The sequence below is a fragment of the Tenrec ecaudatus genome, chromosome 11, assembly GCF_050624435.1.
Source record: "Tenrec ecaudatus isolate mTenEca1 chromosome 11, mTenEca1.hap1, whole genome shotgun sequence".
Lineage (NCBI taxonomy): Eukaryota > Metazoa > Chordata > Mammalia > Afrosoricida > Tenrecidae > Tenrec > Tenrec ecaudatus.
Genome location: NC_134540.1, coordinates 97,379,023 through 97,385,779, shown reverse-complemented (window position 1 = coordinate 97,385,779; position 6,757 = coordinate 97,379,023). Strand labels below are relative to the sequence as shown.

General features: G+C 38.7%; 1 pseudogene; it reads left to right on the top strand.

Moving 5' to 3' along the window:
- The first annotated feature begins 993 nt into the window (after positions 1-993).
- LOC142461019 (RNA-binding protein 6-like) lies at positions 994-4,851 on the top strand (annotated as a pseudogene).
- The last annotated feature ends 1,906 nt before the right edge of the window (positions 4,852-6,757 follow it).

Genomic DNA, 6,757 nt, shown 5'->3' with positions numbered 1-6,757 from the left:
ATATGAGAGTAAGTTAATATATTTCTAAAAAATCATAGAAATGTTTACTGAACAAAAATATCAAAACGGAAAGCTATTGCTTCTTGACCTATCCTATATCTAGGTCTATATTGCTCTGAAGGCAGTGATTCTTACCCCACTCACTTCTCCCTTAAGTATTCATCCCACTGAGCCCCCATTATTGGCCTTCAAGAAAAATCTGTTGACTACCCGTTTGAAATCCTCAATGATAGCTGTCAGAACTTCCTGAGTATACCTTTCTGCCTTGAATTTAGCTGAAAATGCCTCAAAACCCCACCATTTCGACTGGATCTGCTTTTATTGAAGGGGTCTTAGTCAGACTAAGACAAGAGCAAATAGCAGAGAGAACTGTAAGCATCTACTTATCACAGATATAAGGATACCATATTTTCTTTGGAATGGACCAGGCACATATGCACTGAAGCCCTAGTAGAAATATATTATTTTATTTACCTGTGTAAGATGATTCCTTCCCCATCTCCAATGATAAAGGATGATCTTATATTCCCCTGAATCGGATGCTCGTTCCCTCCCAGTGTAGTATCTCTTGCATTGTTTGGGACTGCTGGGTGCCTTTGTCTCAGGCTGTCAGCTACCTCACCCTTAAGTGACACAAAGAAGTAAGAAAATGAAGAATCTCTCATTTTTCCCTTTTTGCACAATAAATTGTAATTTTAGAATAGTAACATTATAAAATGTATATTAAAAATAGAAACATAATGTAACAATCATTTTATTTGAAAAACTAAAAGAATAAAAAAAGAATTTAAAGCATGATGTCAAGAGCGGTTCAAGATAAATTACTCAAAAAAAACTACAGAATCTCATGGTTAAGATGCAAACATATGACATATATTAGCCAATCCATTATCTTTGCCTGAAAGTCTCCCGGGCTCCGCACTGTTCACTAGAGCTGCTCAAGTTTACATTTGGCTGGTTCTGGATCCCATTCTAACTTCCCGTGTGCAGAATATGACGCCGGGCCTCCTGAAAGCTTTTGCAGACTTTGCTCAGCCTCAGAAAACATCTATACCAGCACCATCAGGAAAACAGCCCACAAGGACAGGTGATAAAGAACTGAAACTGAGAAGCGGGAAGGACAAGAGTCATATTTAGGGCACCAAAAGAGAGAAACAGAAAGGTATCCTTCTGGAAGAAGAGACCAGGAGAAGGAGACACAGAAGGACAGAGAGAGCCCAACAATCCCGCGGAAGCGTGTCTATATCGGTCCCCTCCACCGGAAGTGAAAGAAGTGCTGGGGCCCTACGTCTACCTTTGTCAGGAACCACACGATCAATAATTACTGAACGCTCTTGGACATTTTCAAATGCTCCGTTTATTCACTTAAAACATACATCAAACAATCTAACAACCCTAAAATGCACTCAATTATTAACTATAGGGGTAACCATTAATTCAGCATCATAGCCCCGTTAGGAATTGCCTTCATCGGTGCATGCCTTGTTCCTCGCTCACTGCATTTCCAGCCTCTCCACCCGGGTTAGTAGAGGTAGTTCAGTTGGCCATCTGACGTTGGTCAGAGTCATATTGGGGTTCCCCAGCCTTTCTGGGGCTGCCCCTAGTCTACTTGATTGCTTCACTGCAGTGATTAGGAGCTTGTGTTGAGCTCTGCAAGGCATTTATTTTCTGTCAAAATGGAGTCCCCTGTGTTCATCTTTCCTCGTCTTTCAAGGCAGTTCTACATCTTGCAAGGCAGATGTGTGTCTTGCAAGGTAGTCTTATGTGGCTCTGGTCAAACTCACTACTGCCAATGTCCGCATTATTCAGAACCGACCCGGACCCATGGGCCACACTTACGGCTTTACTGACCTTGACTCCCATGCAGAAGCACTCACGTTGTGAAGATCTTGCAGAATCTTGATTCACCGTTCAGCATTGATGGGAAGAGGGTCGCTGTCAACCTGGTGGCTGGAAAATGAAGAAATGATTCTGGAACTGTCTGACCACATGCACTAGTACCAGAGTAAAAAATATTTCTGAGATTGGATGGGAAGTGGCAGAAATTCAGACTGACCTTTGGATTGAAATCATCAAGGACAGCAGTCATCATCTGATTGTTACATGTATAACTCTGCTCCTGGTTACTGTCATGACCCCTTGACAGGAACTTATTAAGATGCCAACCCTCAGCCAGAAGTGTATGTACCCTGGGACAGAAGGGAGCAAGGGAAAGAAGCCCGCTAGCCAAGGAAAGGCAAGTGGCAAGAAGGAAACTGCTAAAAGAGATGGCAAGGAGGAAAAGGACAAAGGCATGACAGAGTTTCAGGAAAATGCCAGTGAGGGGCAGCCCCAGCTCCCCACCCCCACCCCAGACGCCCACCCCTGGCCTCCCTAAAGAGGTCTTTAAGAAGCCCCTGCCTCCCACTGTGAAGAAAGAAGAGTCGGCCTCCACCTATGGTAGTAAATGCTTATGGAGGAGACTTGACCACCAGGAGGAAGAGGAGGAGAAGCGGCGACCCCTCCCCACAGGCTGGCACTGTGCAGCCCAGGAAAGGGAGAGCGAGGAAGACAATCTCACTGACTGGAACAAACCTGCTTGCCTGCTCCGCAGAAGGCAGTTCCCCATTGAGAGGGCTCTCCTCACACCAGCAACTCTCAGACCTGCAAGAGCAAACCCTGGAAATGCACCGGAAGTTGAAACAGTGTGAACAGGGACTAGGCTATCTGGGGAGGAGAAAGCAGAGGGCAAGTTTAAAGAAAGAGGGTATGATGGCGGTAAAAGCTTCCATTTTTGGATTCTCCCGAACGAAACTGGATTAAATACGCCTGAGAAGCTGAAAGTGATCAGAAGCCTGTGGGTAAAGATGGTTATCGACAGTAGCAAAGGAGGCTATGACCAGCAGGCCAATAAAATTGCTTCCAATGAAATAGATTTTCATTACGATTAGCCCAAGATGATTTAAATTATTTTCAATCCAGAAACACTGTGCTACCATGGCTCCTTAGTAAATATGAGGTAGTATTATTTGCATGGGAGACCTGGTGGCTTAGTGGTTATGCATTGGGCTGCCATCCACAGGGTTGGCAGTTCAAAAACCACCAGCAACTTTTCTGGACAAAAATAGGACTTTGTAGTCTCATAAAGAGTTATAGTCTTGGGAAGCCACTAGGGCAGTTCTGCCATGTCATTTTCCAGTAAGGTCACTATGGGTCAGCATACATTTGATGACAGGGTGTGTGTGTTATTATTTGCGTGATATAATTTGGTTGTTTCAGTGATTAACTCTCTCTTGAAAGTTGGAGTCACCAAAAAGAGCATAAGAAGAAAGGTCTCATAATTTTTCCAAAAACAATTGGCCTTTGAAAACATTATGGAGTACAAGTCTACACCGACACAAGGGGGGTCACCATGCATGGGAGCAGACTTAATGGCAAATTATTATTTTTATATTTTTACATGTTCCATGTTCTTTAATTATACACTGTTCTTTAATTATACATCCTTTATTCCCCAAACCCCACAAAATAAATAAACCAAAGCTTTAAAATTGCAGTTCTTTAGTATCTGATAAAGATCAGAATTTACATCTTAATACCAACTTATTTTTTCTTGTATCAAGAAGTACTGACAAAGAACTCTGGTTGGTCTACTGAGTTGTAATTTTTTATGGGCAATTAGTACCTGACAGAGGTAACAAAGCATAATCTTTCCACCCTGCGTACAGCTATGCATGTTATTCCCAAAGAAACAAGAACACTGTTTGTAATGATGAATAATAACTAAATCATAAAGACTTGCCTCTGGAAGGAAGTAAAACAGAGGGGGATAACAAAAACTCATGGTAAAACCTTTCTCCTAGATAAAGTGTTGCAACACTTATAAATAAAATAATTTTATTACTTAAAATAATATTTTATTTCTGCTCCCCTAATTTCAGGGGTTTCCTACAGTTCACTTACATAATACACATAATCATGTAAAATAGTCACGTGATCCATTCCTAGTCCATAATGTTTTCCTAGAATTTCATATTTCTATTTCTCATGGATGACCTGTTACCCAATAACTTTCAATTTTCAAGTTTTTCTTTCTTTTCAGATCTCAAATATGTTGAATTTTCTTTAAAAGCTAAACTGGCAGGTGGCAACTTTCAAATAAGTTTCACCCAGTAACTTCCATTTCCTTTCAAGATCTTCTCTTTGGTAGTGCCCTGGGGTTCAAAGAGCTAAACAATAGGTTTAGAGCAAAGTTTTAGGAGAATGAGGTCGGGGCAAAGGGCACTGAGACATTTTATCCTGAGATCCCTGGGCTGTTCAAACCCAAGACAAAGAAGATACTAACCTGCTAAACTGGGGGTATCTGACCAAGCAAGTCATCTTTTATAACTGTTTCACACCACTATTAAAAATAAAGGAATTGTGTTATTTGTTAATGAATATTAAATGTATCCATTTATGTTATAGTACAAATTATTAGTTCCCTGTCCCACTCTATGGCTCATTTATTTAGCTTAATGTCCTCATTTTTCAGAATATTCAGAGATGTGTATTTAATCACTAAGAAGATTAAAGTCAAAACTAAAATAAAAAATGTAATTTTTGATAATCCATTTCATTGTTAAAAGTACCCTAAGTATTCTTTTATGTGTACAGATAATTATACATGATAATATTCTGTGTGTAGACACCCTGTAGTCTCAATCAAATATTTTAACTACTTAATGAAAGGCAATAGGGAATTTTTCAGTTAGTAATTATGACTATACCCTAGAATTGAAACTCTTAATTCACCTCAGACTGCTTAATAAGTTAGAAGATGAAATGGTGTGGCCACTACATGTGAGGGAACTTTTTGTGACTGAAGAATAATTGTAACAAGAAAAATTTCCTATGATTGTTTTAGTAGAAATATAGATCTTTTAAACCATTAAGTCTTTTCCCCAGTATTATAACAATACATTATTCAATTTTACAAGTATCAAACATGTATTATTTTTATTAGTTTATGTAAAAAAAAATACTCCTGTCCCTTAGTCAGCAAGTCTTTTAGAATAAAAAAAATAGGCATTTAGCAAATCAGTTGGATAAACTCCTTCATTGGAAATAAAATAATGGGAATAATATTAAAAGTAAGTATAAAGATCAATTTCACTGAGAATATTTAATAGTCTTAGAAATTTAAGGAACATTTAAAAAATAAATTTACTATAATAATAATACAAAATGTTAAAATGTTGTAAACCACTTATTTTAGAACTCCAAATTAAAATATATTTCATTTAATACTATTTGAACAGTAGGTCTAAGATAAAATTGCTGAAAAAAATCTCAGAATTTCATGGCTAGAAGCATATTTAATGTATATATTACTCAATACTATAGTCCATACCTGAGCATCTTATAGGTGAATTCCAGTTTAACTGTTGTTCAACAAAGCTTTCATAACTCAAAATAATTTAAATCCTTGCCATCAAGTGGATTCTGCTCTCAAACAAGCCTATAGCACAAAGCTGATCTGCTCCAAAGGTTTCCAAGACTGTAATCTATGGGAAGCCAACTCTCACATGTTTCTCTGGGATGGGCAGTGGGTTATAACTGCTGACCTTTTAGTTAGCAGTTGCCCTTTAAACATTGCACCAGGAGGGTGTGCTTCCATAAAGACAAAGAAAATCAAACGAGCAGAACACAAGTAGAGGAACAATTAGCAATAATCAGTAATTTGGATGCCAACCACATTTGGATGCTAACCACAAAGTGGCTCCTCAGGGGGCCACTCCACAGAAGAAAAAGGAGACTGTCTGCTCCCATAAAGATGGACGGACTCAGAGACCCTAAGGAGGAGTTCCATTCTATCCTACAGTGTCGTCGGGAGTAGGAATCAGCTCAATGGCAGGGGCTTGGTTTGGACTTTGGAATGCCATGTGGGTCTACATCATCTGCTTCCCTGCGTCAGTGCAAGGCAGGCATGTCTTTGAGTGAGTTTGATTGCATGAGGCAAACAAAGCTTTTGGCAAAATATTTAACTCAACAGAGTCATGCGGACCTCTCAGATGAATAATATTTGTGGTTTGTGTATAATTAGCACCTTACAATTTACATGCTGCCTTGTGAGTGGAGCAGTGAATGTTAAATTTCTTTCTGGAAAATATTTTACTTTCTTCTTTTAATTCCTCCAAAGACCATGGCCTGTCTCTTTATATTCTTGATTAAATTACATTATATTAACATTAAATGATCATATCTTTCTTGAACTTAACGTCATGAATGACCTGAAATTTTTAGGTCTTTTTTCTCTGTTATTAAGCTTTTACATTTTACTACCAATATCCCCCCCAAAATAGTGTTATTAGTTTTATTGGAGCATGTAAAAAATACAAGAAAAATTCTAGACGTCATAATTCTGTCTGTACTATATGCGGTGAAATTGGAAAAAACCCAAACAAACAAAACCCCCAAATCTACATCAGTGAGTTCATGAATGATAAGCTTTCTAAATGAATCTACGTCCTAATTTCTAAAAAGGCAGTAGGAGCCCTCTGACCATCTAGTAGAATTATGGTAGGGACAGGTCCCTTAGCAAGCCATTCCTTCCTTAAGTGGAGAGTTTAAATGACTTCTCACTGCCCTATCTCCTTTCTGGATATTTTGTAAATGCAATAATTTACGACTGATATTGCCACAGATGAGTTTGGGACAAACCTCCAACCAACCTGGAGCTCTCTTATTAACTCTAATGTGAGAATCCTAATATCTTTGAAGCTTATTTCACAGGATT